At 38.7% G+C, this 12,006-nt stretch overlaps 1 long non-coding RNA gene across 1 annotated transcript; it reads left to right on the top strand.

The window, feature by feature from the left end:
* The first annotated feature begins 1,130 nt into the window (after positions 1-1,130).
* LOC141408720 (uncharacterized) lies at positions 1,131-3,639 on the top strand. The gene is made up of 2 exons (XR_012425033.1): positions 1,131-1,194; positions 3,075-3,639. It is a non-coding gene; the product is annotated as an uncharacterized lncRNA (long non-coding RNA).
* Positions 3,640-12,006: the final 8,367 nt, after the last annotated feature.

The following is a 12,006-nucleotide window of genomic DNA, read 5'->3' as shown; positions in this document are numbered from 1 at the left end:
GTCTCACATTTAAATCTTTAATCCATTTTGAGTTAATTTTTGTGTATGGTGAAAGGTAAGGGTCCAGTTTCATTCCTCTACATGTGACTCCTTGCTCATTTTTGTCAACTTTGTCAAATATTAGATGGCTGTATGCATGTGGCTTTATTTCTGGGTTTTCTATTCTATTCCACTTGCCTATATGTCTGTTTTTGTACCAGTACCATGCCTTTATGATTACTGTAGCCTTATAATATAGTTTGAAGTCTGGAAATGTGAGGCCGCTGGCTTTGTTCTTTTTGCTTAGGATTGCTTTGTCTATTTGACTCTTATTTTCCTTATTGATTTTAGCATAGTTTTTGTGATTTCTGTGAAAAATAACACTGGTCGTTTCATAGGAAGAGCACTGAATTTATAGATTGCTTTGGGCAGTAAGATTATTTTAATGATATTAATTATTCCAATCTGTGAGCAGAATGCCTCGTGAAATGCTTGGGTGCATAGTAGAGAGGGCCCGCCTGCACCCGGATCTTTGCACAAGAAGGATGAGGTGGCTTAGGCTGCTGACCCAGGTGAGTTGGTACTCTGAATGTCTGGGGACCTTCTGGGAAGGAGTGAAGAGGGTCCCAGTGCATCACAATCTATGTCCAGGAAGGGTAATGCAACTCAGGCTGCTGAACCCTATGAGCAGGTGCTACAAATGCCTGGAGATCCACCTGGGCATGAAGCAGAGAGGGCCCCACTGTACTACAATCTCAGGAGAGCAGGGTGGGGTATCCAGCAATGGCACATGCAGATCAGTTTCAGGTTCCCAAGCTAGCCCTGGCTGCAAGTGTTACTGACCAGGAGGAACCACAGATGTAAGCAGCTCTCCTCCAGCTGTTATGGAGGAGAGCACAATTCTATTGCCTACTGCTGAAGCACTTTCCACTGTCCTGGTTGTGGAGGTCCCTAGCCCACTCCAGAGCAGGTGTTCAAATCTCTGACCCAAGACTAAAGGGCCTGTGCAACTAAGCAGCTTGTCTGTCAAGGTTGTATGCACCCAAATTAAAAATCATGTCCTGCCTGCAGACCTAGGTCTGTAAAAATGTCTGCAGCTTTTCCCAGAGTCTTTCCCTCACAGCATCTCCAAGACTCTTCCTAACTTTTTTCCAGGGCTAGGAAGAAACAAAATGTTCTCCCTCAGACTGGGTTGCTTATATCCCCGGAGGAAAGGTAAGTCACAGGAAGAGGCTAGCTGTTTCTCTTACATACTGGGGCTTCAATCATTTTATCACCTGGACACCATCACAGAGGCTGTTTGCCAGCATTCTCCTCTCTGGCATCTGGGGTGTCCTTTACAATTCCAGTGGGTTCCCATTTTTCTTGAATTAAAGTTCACAGTGTTGTTCTTTATGTGCTATCTTGCTGTATCCAAGTGGCAGAGGCATGCTGAAAGCCTCCAGTTTGCCATCTTGGAGAAAGAATAAAAACAGAGTTTGTTTCTTTACATAATTAAAACCAAATAATAGCAAGATTGAACATGAAAATGTAAGAGAAGAAAGAGAAAGGAAAAATAAGTAAATGATACTAAAAAAGAAAAAGGACTTGATGCATGCTATGAATTTTTAAATGAAAGAATAATATGAACTTTCAGCTAGTAAATTGTACATTTAGGAAACAAGTGGACACCGCAGCTGGGCACAGTGGCTCATGCCTGTAATCCCAGCACTTTGGGAGGCTGAGTCGGGTGGATCATGAGGTCAGGAGTTCAAGACCAGCCTGGTCAACATGATGAAACCCCGTCTCTACTAAAAATACAAAAAAATTAGCTGGACGTAGTGGCAAGTGCCTGTAATCCCAGCTACTCAGGAGGCTGAGGCAGGAGAATCTCTCAAACTCGGGAGGTGGAGGTTGCAGTGAGCCGAGATCGCACCACTGCACTCCAGCCCAGGCGACAGAGTGAGACTCCATCTAAAAAAAAAAAGAAAGAAAAAGAAAATAGATGGACACTTGCATAATGTAAATTACTAAGGAGACTGGAGAAGAAAAAGATAATCTAAATGTATTTATAAAAATTAAAAGTTGGCTCAGAATTTTTCTATCAACCAAAAGAAAAAAAAATAGTTTTGGGTTTCCTTGCTTTTATTATTTTTAATTTACACATAATAATTATACATATTTATCAGGTAATGTGTGGCATTTCAATACATGTATACAATGTGTAGTTCAAATCAGAGTAATTAGCACATCTATCACTTCAAAATTCATTATTTTTTTAAAAAAACAGTTTAATAGGAAAATTTACCAATAGTTATGTAACAGATAGTTGTGATTTTATATAGTCTTTCAGATATTGGATAAAAAGAGAGAACTTTTCCTTTTTCGTTTCAAAAATAATGTATCTTAATAAAAGTAGACAGGGCACTTTCAGAATATTCATACTCATGTACAGATATAAAAATATCAAAGCATTCATAATCTAAACTCAGCATGAATCTAGTACCACTAATCCAGATGGCGAAGTTGATTCAACATTATAAAATCTATTAAGATCTTTATCACATTGATCTATTAAAGAGAAAAGTAAATGTCAATAGATGTAGAAAAAATATTTATACAACTCAACCTCCATTTGTGAGTAACAACATCAACTCTCCAGAGGGCAGTATTTTCCTAGGGAGTAACTCCACTTAGTCTGAAAGGATACTGTAGCAATCGGTACAGGTTAGGTTACATAGGCCATGGTGACAAATAGGACCCAAATTTCTGTGACTTAAAACTTCATGATTTATTTATTCCTTACACGAAATATCCAGTAGGGGACCTCTGCTCACCTCTGTATGTCCTTGGGGCCTCGGTATGTCCTTGGGGACTCAGGCTGAAGAAGCAACAACTTTTGGATATTACTAGTCACCATGTCAGACGAAAGAGGACTCTGCAGAGTGTCAAATGGGCAAGTAATGCTCTGATCTAGAAGTGACACACATTTTTCTGCTTACTACTTATTGGCTGGAATTAGTAATATGGTGTAATTAGGGTAGGCTAGGAAGTTTACCCCATCATGTACCAAGAGAATGGATAATTTTTTCTTTTTTCTTTTCTTTTTTTTTTAGATGGTGTCTCTCTCTGTCGCCAGGCTAGAGTGCAGTGGCGCGATCTCGGCTCACTGCAGCCTCCGCCTCCCGAATTCAAGATATTCTCCTGCCTCAGCCTCCCGAGTAGCTGGGACTACAGGTGCACACCACCACAGTCAGCTAATTTTCGTATTTTTAGTAGAGATGGGGTTTCACCATGTTGGCCAGGATGGTCTCAATCTCCTGACCTCGTGATCCGCCCCCCTCAGCCTTCCAAAGTGTTGGGATTACAGGCATGAGCCACTGCACCTGGCCAAGAATGGATAATTCTTTACATTTAGACTCACTAACTATAAACAACTCACACAGGACTCACAAAGAACTCACTAAGGACCCACATAGCCAGCTACCGAAACTGTATAGCTACCTTCATGCTTAGTGGCAAAACATTAAAAACTTTTTCCATAAATCAAAGAACCAGACAGGGTTTAATATTATAATAGAGATCCTAACCAGCTCATCAAGGCAAAATTAATGAATTAATTACACTAATAAATAATATATATTCTTTATGTATGAAACCCAGAACAAATAAATCAACAAATGAAATTAATAACAAAATAGAACGAGCCTGCTTAATGTAAGATTTATACACAATACTCGATAGATTTCTTGTACCAGGAAAAGTTAGACACTTCAGTTAAAAATACTATTTCCTAATAGTAAATAGATGAAGTACCTAGGAATGAATCTAACACATGATGTGCAAGATCTTTTGTGTGGAAAGTTAAAAAAATAACTTGCATTGCAAAAGATTTTTTAAATGTCCTAAGTAAGTGGAGAGACATGACATATACATAGAAACAATTTACTAAATACATTAATTCTTCCCAGGCTGATTTAATGCAATACCAATAAACATCTCTGCAGGATTTTTTTTTTGTGTGTGTGTGAAATTGATCGGCTAATCCTGAAATTTATATCAAAGGGCCAGGAGCTTGTCTTAGCCTCAAAAACAAGACAGGGAAACTTGTCCAGGCATATAAATGAGTTGTTTAAAGCCATAATAATGAAGGCACTTTACATTTCTGCAGGTATAGAAAAATAAACAAATGAAATAAAATAGAAAGCTAAGCAATGAAACAAGGATTTATGTAAACAGTATGTACCAATAATGACATTGTAGAGCAATAAAGGAAAGGCTGACTAATTCAATGAGGCTTAACATTGGCTGTTCATATAGAAAAATTTAAAAAAGTTTCCTTATATGATATGCAAACACTAATTAAAAACTACAAGTTTAGAAAAGAGAAATATATATGTGCCTGTGGGATATGTAAATAAGAAAAGCTGTTACGCACAAATGCAAATCATAAAGGAAAACATTAATGTCTGACTACGTTTTAAAAATAAGAGCTTCTGTTAATCAACAGACATCATAAACAGAGTGCGAATGCAGCCCACACATTTGGAGAATGTATTTGCAACATTTAACCACAACAAATAAAGTGTTAGTATATAGAATATATAAAGTATAATGCATGTAACCATATATAAAAGTTAACAAAGACATTGACAGACATTTTATAAAAACAAGAACGTGAATAACCAATAAACATTTGAAAAAATGCTTGTTCTCATCAGTTATAAGGGAGATACCACATAAAATGGCATAAGATTACCATTTCACACTCTTGTGACTGGTGAAAAAGAAAGTACAATGATACTGATTGTTGTAAAAGGTGTAGAGCAACAGCACCTCTCATATGCTGCTTATGGAATGTACATTGGTCCAAATATGTTGAAAAATAAATTGGTATTGGCTACTAAATTTCAAAAATCCCTTCAACCCACAATTAGGTTCCTATGAATGTCACCTAAAGAAACTTGCACATGTATACCAGAAAATGTTCTACAAGCATGTCTCCAACATTGATTTTACTAGCAAAAAACTGGAGGCATCATAAATTCCCATCATCAGTAGAACTGACACACTGTAAAATAGTAATTGCGTTACATACTATGCAGCAGAAAGAACATAGAGCTACAGTACGAAAAATATATAAGTTAATTTCAAAACATAAGATTGATTGAAAGTAGTATTTCGTGAGAAAATATTTGCAGTATGATCCCCTTTATGTTTATACCACAATAAACAGAGGAATATTTGTGAAAAAAACTATCCAGTAAAACAAGATATAATTAACATAAAATTCAAAATAGTGGTCACCTCTGAAGGCTGGGAGAATGATAATGGAATGCACATGGCAGGGGCACATAGACAGCTCCAAAGGTTCTTTAACATTCTATTTCTTAAGCCGGGTGGAGTATATATGGCTCCTGGTTTTCTTAGCATTTCTTTTTATATCCATCCATCTATCCATCCATCCATCCATCCATCCATCTACCCATGTATCTGTGTATCAAATTAGCCAGCTATCCATCTATTCATTTATCTACCCATCTTAGTCCATTTGGCTTCTATAACAGAATACCAAAGATGGAATCGCTTATAGACAACATATATTTACTTCTTACAGTTCAGGATCAAGGCACTGGCAGACTTAGAGTCTGGTGAGGGCCTGCTTTCTGGTTCGTGCACAACTGTATTCTGTGTCTTCACGTGGTGGAAGGAGAGAGGGAGTTTTCTGGTGTCCTTTTTATGTCAGTAATCCCATTCATGAGGGCTCCTGATTACCTCTCAAATTTCTACTTTCAAATACAGTTGCATTGGATATTAGGTTTCAACATATGAATGGGGGAGGCAAACATTCAGTTTATAGTGCTGTCATCTAATCTATCTATCACGTAGCTACCTTAGATGTATTTTTCTAAATAAGATATAGAGTATTTCATAAGAAAAAATAAAATTTGGCTAGGATTTTGGCAACAAATAGAAAAAGGATAAAAGAAAAATCTGGAGAATTTCACAGGCAAAGGCACTGATGCGTGAAAAGCATTTATGTACGTAAGTATGTACTTTTGAAGAATGACATCTAATTCAAGTATGTATTCTTGACGTTAGAAAAAGTTTCAGAGTCAACTGAAAAGCAGGCAAAAGCACCGCTGTTTAGATATGTGGCCCCTTTAGGGTGGCAAATTGAAGACAAATTCCTTTGTATTATTTTCCCTTTCCTGGGTATTTAGCCACTTCACTCTCAGGGAAAGGGAGGATCTTGAGAGAGGTATATGTGGACCACAGCCCCAGGAGCTGTAGCCTGTTTGGGAGAAAAGCACAGAGCTGCATAAACAGGGCCTTGCTCAGGGTGGCATCACTAATGTGTAGCCTGTTGCATGGACATGTAATGTGGCATCAGTAATGTGCTTACTGCACTGCCTGGCACACAGTTGTGCTCATGAAATATTTGGGGAATTAATGAATGAATAGAGCCTTTGACAATGAGGAGTCATGGGAACATGTTTCCTTTGTTGATGCTGTCTCCTCCTTTTTCTTTTTTTGGCTATTTTTACTGTGGCTAGAGAAACTTTATAACATTTTTCCCCTTTCCTTTTCAGTAGCTGGTAGGGGTGGGAAGACTTGAGGAGGTCCAAGACTAACTGTGAATGGGCCTGATTTCCAATGGTCCTTGCAGAGTGCTGACAGATGTCTGACATGAGAGTGAGATTCAAGAAGCAGCCAGCTGGAGCCAGTAGCCAACCTTCTTTTCTGCGGAAATCTCCATAGATGGTGGCAGATCAGATGCCACCGCATACAGGCTCTGCTCTCTTTCCTCTCCTCCCTTTACCCTTCATTTCTCCAGCTCACATCTCCTTCTACTCTCTATCTGATTATTCTCCTTTGCTTATGCTTTTTCAATGAACCATTTGTGTACCTTTGCTTTGCTCAATTTCTTCTTGTACTCTTTAGACCACTATTTCTCTTTTTGGCCTAGAGGATCTATAAGAAACTAGGAGTATGGTTGAGGCAACATGACTTGATTATAAATCTCATGCTTTTGAGAGCTCAGTTTTTCCACCTGTAGTGTAATTTCCTTCTAGATTTAGTTTCCTCTCATTTTTGAATTTTATTATAGTTTATCTTTAACAGAAATATAATGCAAGTTCATTATAAATGAAATTCAGAGAGGCATAAAAGAGAAAAACTATAAAAATCATCCAGACAGAGCAGCTTTTTAATGTATTTAGGGGGGATACTATTCTTCTAGTCTTTCTCTGCTTTTTACTATTATTTTTCCTATTGGAAATCAAGGGTACCAATCACTTAATATTCTTCCTTTTCAGGCTGTAACTAGTGTAAGAAAGAAGCAGGAGTGAAATGTGGAGCTAATAAAAATAGAGGCTTGATAGTTTCCAACTTGTGAGGCTTCTTTATAAGGCAGAATTGGAGAATGTAGCTGGGAACTGAAGTCAAAGTGTCCTCTGATAACCTGACCAGCCAATCTATGCCTCCAGACCCACTGTGAGGAGTATTAGATCTGATTATACTGCACTCACCTCACTACCTGCATGGAAAATAGTACTTGCCTTAGAAACACGGAATGAAGAGCAGAGGACAGAGGGTGAATAAGTAGGAGTTCAGGCTCACATTTAGGCAGCTGAGCCTGCCCATCGCCAGGTGTTCTTAGCATTTGAAATAGGAAAACCAAAGAGGAATCCAAGCCCTTCTTTCAGATCTATGAGGCAGAGAAACATGACTGCCTATTTCCAAACTTTGCCTCACCCATTCGTACAAGTTTGAGTTTGTATTAGGAAGGAACCAATCAGGAAAACAGAAACCAACTAACCATTTAAATTATTTTAAAAAAAATTAACACGTAGAATTTAACAGAGAAAATTTAATACAGGAAATCTGATGTTGAAGAAGTAAAAGAAAAAAAATAGCAAAGGGATAAATGAGGTAACAAAAGAGAAACAGTAGAAAGCTGGGTCCCAGGGTTGGGGGAACAAAGAGAAAAGGCTGGGTTTCTCCAAGCATAGGAGTACGGAGGAGTGGTCCTGCAGGTCCTGGCCACTGGGCATTGGGACTTCAGGAACTTGGAGGAGGGGCTGCAAGAAGTCATGACTTAGATTTAGAGCCACAAATGCTTATTGGGCACCCGTCAGGTCTTAGTAACAGGATTTAAAAAACAATCACATCAATTAAAGAAAGCAAAAGCTGCCTCCGCTCGCCAGAAAAAGATGACCCCACATAAAAAAGACTGTATTGTCTCACATTCAGAGCTGGACAGAGACAACCAGGGGAGGTATAGGTCATGCTCTACTTTTTAAAACAATTTAAACAGTAAATCATGAATATATGCTTTTTTAAAATATTTAAAGTTTACTAAAATCCATAGATGAAAAAGTACACATGTTACTTTCTGCTCTATTCTAAATAGTCTTCAAGGCCTTTTGGTGAAAAAAAGTATGCATACACACATACATGCATATACATACACATGCAACATACAGTATGTAAATATATATTCATATAATTTGGAGTTCCTTTAGACATTAATGGGATCACAAAATACGAAGATACATGCATAGATTATAAATAGTTCTGGCTTTTTAATAACGTTCACCCAATATTATTTATCAGAAAATTTCTATTCTTTGTAAAGGCTGAAGAGTTCTTACAGGAAGAATCCTTTCAAATTAACCTAATCTTCTTTCCACTATTGAACATTCAGTTTTCCATTTTTCAGAGTTATAAAAATGTTACAGTGGCCTGAGCACGGTGGCTCACGCCTGTAATCCCAGCACTTTGGGAGGCCGAGGCGGGCGGATCACGAGGTCAGGAGATCGAGACCATCCTGGCTAACACGGTGAAACCCCGTCTCTACTAAAAATACAATTAGCCGGGCGTGGTGGCAGGCGCCTGTAGTCCCAGCTACTCGGGAGGCCGAGGCAGGAGAATGGCGTGAACCTGGGAGGCGGAGCTTGCAGTGAGCCGAGATCGCACCGCTGCACTCCAGCCTGGGCGACAGAGCAAGACTCCGTCTAAAAAAAAAAAAAAAAGTGAATATTCTTAGGCATATATCTTTGCACAAATGTGAAAATAAATCTGACGATAGTGCCTAAACCATTTGTTAAAAGGTTAAATGCAATGCAAGTTTTTAATAAATTCTTCCAAAAAAGTATCAATACAAATTCTTAGCAAGTGTTCCTTTTTAAAAATTATCTTACCATAATTGATTATTTTTTATATTTCTAAATACTGTCATTTTAATGGGGAAAAAAATCTCACTGGTACTTTCATTTTTAACTGCTTAAACACATAAACTTTTTAACGTTAAAGATTACATTCATGTTATCTGTTTGTAAGGAAACGATGTTTAAGCTGTGTAATAAAATTTTATTTCTTTGACTTCCACATTAAATCAGACAGAAGCTCTTTGACCACTTACTTTTTGTAGAGATCGGGAACGGGGTCTCACTATATTGCCCAGGCTAATCTCAAACTCCTGGCCTCAATCAATCTTCCCCACCTGGCCTTCTAAAGTGCTGGGGTTACAGGCATGAGCCGCCACACCTGGCCTATAGACCACTTACTTTTAATAACGTTTTATTTCTAGAAAGAAAAAGTTAATGGTTTGAATAACTTTCAGAGGATTGTTTGTACAACTTGAGGGCATTTTAAAAAACAACTAATTAAATATAACACACATTCCTTGCATACAGTTTTTACTTTCCAAGAAGACAGGTTTACAGAGACATTTAATGGATCAGTAAGAGATATTTCATAGCTACCTGAGATGGATTAGGATAAATCTGATTGGGTTTTTATATTGCTTGCGTGCCTCTACCTTTTTCTATCATTCCTTACTGATTTCCAAGGCAACTTGATGCAAATCAGCCACTTTAAAAATCTTCTTCCTAAGACATCACAATGTCATATTTTTCCCCAAATGAAGTTTGCACTTCCTATTACAACCTCCATAGGATGTTGACAGAACATTTAAATAATAATTTGTTTCAATTCCTGCTATCTCTGCTAGAACATAAGCTTAGACAAAAGCCAGGGGGCCATTGTCTGATGTGCTTGGCACTATATCCCCAGCACTTAGCACAAGGCTTGAGGCATATTATACATTTTGTAATATGTGATGAGTGACCTGATTTTGTGAAATGAAATACAACTCTCCCTTCTACAAAAGTGCCGAGGACCATTGAGATGTTGTATATGGTTAAAAGTATAAATTTGCTAAGAGGGCAGCTCTTATGTTAAGGCTTTTTATCACAAAAGAAAACAACAGCAGCAGCAACAACAACGAAACCCAAAATACAACCAAAGGGATTGAGACGAAAGCTTTGGAGGCAATGAGTAAATGTATGGCATTGACTGTGACTGATGGTTTCATAAGTGTATGCTTATCTGCAAAAACATCACTTTGTAGAAATTAAATATCTAGAGCTTTTTGTATGTGTATCAAACTCAGTAAAGTAGTGAAAACACAAAACAAAACAAAATGTAAAGCCAAACTCTACTTATAATATGGTGAAAAGCATGATTTCAAAATAACTCACTTTCATATTTAGGTAATTCAGTCGTCATTTGGCTCCCCTCATCACACCCCCTTCTCCTTCTCTGCTGATTCTATGACCTATGCATTTCCAGTGAAAGTCAAAACCTAACCAAATATTCCACAGATACCCAGCAACTGATTTCTCAGGGACTCCTCTGCCTCCTGAACTTCTTTCTCTGGTCTCTGTTGATCTTATAACATGCATGATGATTTTTTTTTTTTTTTTTTTTTTTTTTTTTTTTAAGATGGAGTTTGGCTCTTGTTGCCCAGGCTGGAGTGTAATGGCGCATCTCGGCTCACCACAGCCTCCTCCTCCCAGGTTCAAGTGATTCTCCTGCCTCAGCCTCCCAAGTAGGTGGGATTGCAGGCATGTGCCACCACACCCAGGTAGTTTTTTTTTTTTTTTGAGACGGAGTCTCGCTCTGTCACCCAGGCTGGGGTGCGGTGGCCGGATCTCTGCTCACTGCAAGCTCCGCCTCCCGGGTTTACGCCATTCTCCTGGCTCAGCCTCCCGAGTAGCTGGGACTACAGGCGCTCGCCACCTCGCCCGGCTAGTTTTTTGTACTTTTTAGTAGAGACGGGGTTTCACCGTGTTAGCCAGGATGGTCTCGATCTCCTGACCTCGTGATCCGCCCGTCTCGGCCTCCCAAAGTGCTGGGATTACAGGCTTGAGCCACCGCGCCCGGCCACCCAGGTAGTTTTTTGCATTTTTAGTAGAGACGGGGTTTCTCCATGTTGGTCAAGCTGGTCTCGAACTCCTGACCTCATGATCCGCCCGCCTCGGCCTCCCAAAGAGCTGGGATTACAGGCGTGAGCTACCGCGCCCAGCCCATGATGTTAATTTTAATAAGAAACTCAGTCATGTCCTTCAGCTCCATAAATCCCTATTCACACAAGGGTTTGTGTAGCTCTATCAAAAAAAAAAAAAAAAAAAAAAAAAATCCCACATCACCAAGGACTTCTTTTCATCTTCCCCAATCTCTTTCACTCTCTAATCATCCCTTTCTCCAAAGAACCACAGATCCACTCCTGTACTCCACATCCCCCATTCTTACTCAGAGCAGCTTTGCCTGTTTTCTCTGAAGCACTGGAATTCTCCAACCTCTAGGTTATTGGAATCTCAATTTCTATCACGAAAATATATCAAGAAAAAAATTTCCAGTAAGAGGTAATTTACTCCCAAAGAGGAATCTGGTGCTGGTTGGTAAAGAAATAATATTGTGCTAAATTTACATTTACACATATTATATCTAAAATCTGGGAATGTTTTACATATGTGCAGTTCAGCTTGCCTTTTATAAACAAATGAGCACTACAGTAATTACTGCACTTTCCTTCCATAAATTGTTGGGCATGCCTATGTTATCATTCAGAGAAAGCAGAGCTAGCTTCTCTTGACCCATTCAGAATGTGGATTGTGAATCAGGCCCAGAAAAACATGCCTTTAACCCCACAGTAATTTATGAGGAGAGTAGATTCAAAATTTTGCTGAGAATTGGAAA

This window comes from Macaca fascicularis, chromosome 15, assembly GCF_037993035.2.
Source record: "Macaca fascicularis isolate 582-1 chromosome 15, T2T-MFA8v1.1".
Lineage (NCBI taxonomy): Eukaryota > Metazoa > Chordata > Mammalia > Primates > Cercopithecidae > Macaca > Macaca fascicularis.
Note: the sequence above shows the minus strand (reverse complement) of the source record. Positions and strands in the feature narration are given on the sequence as shown.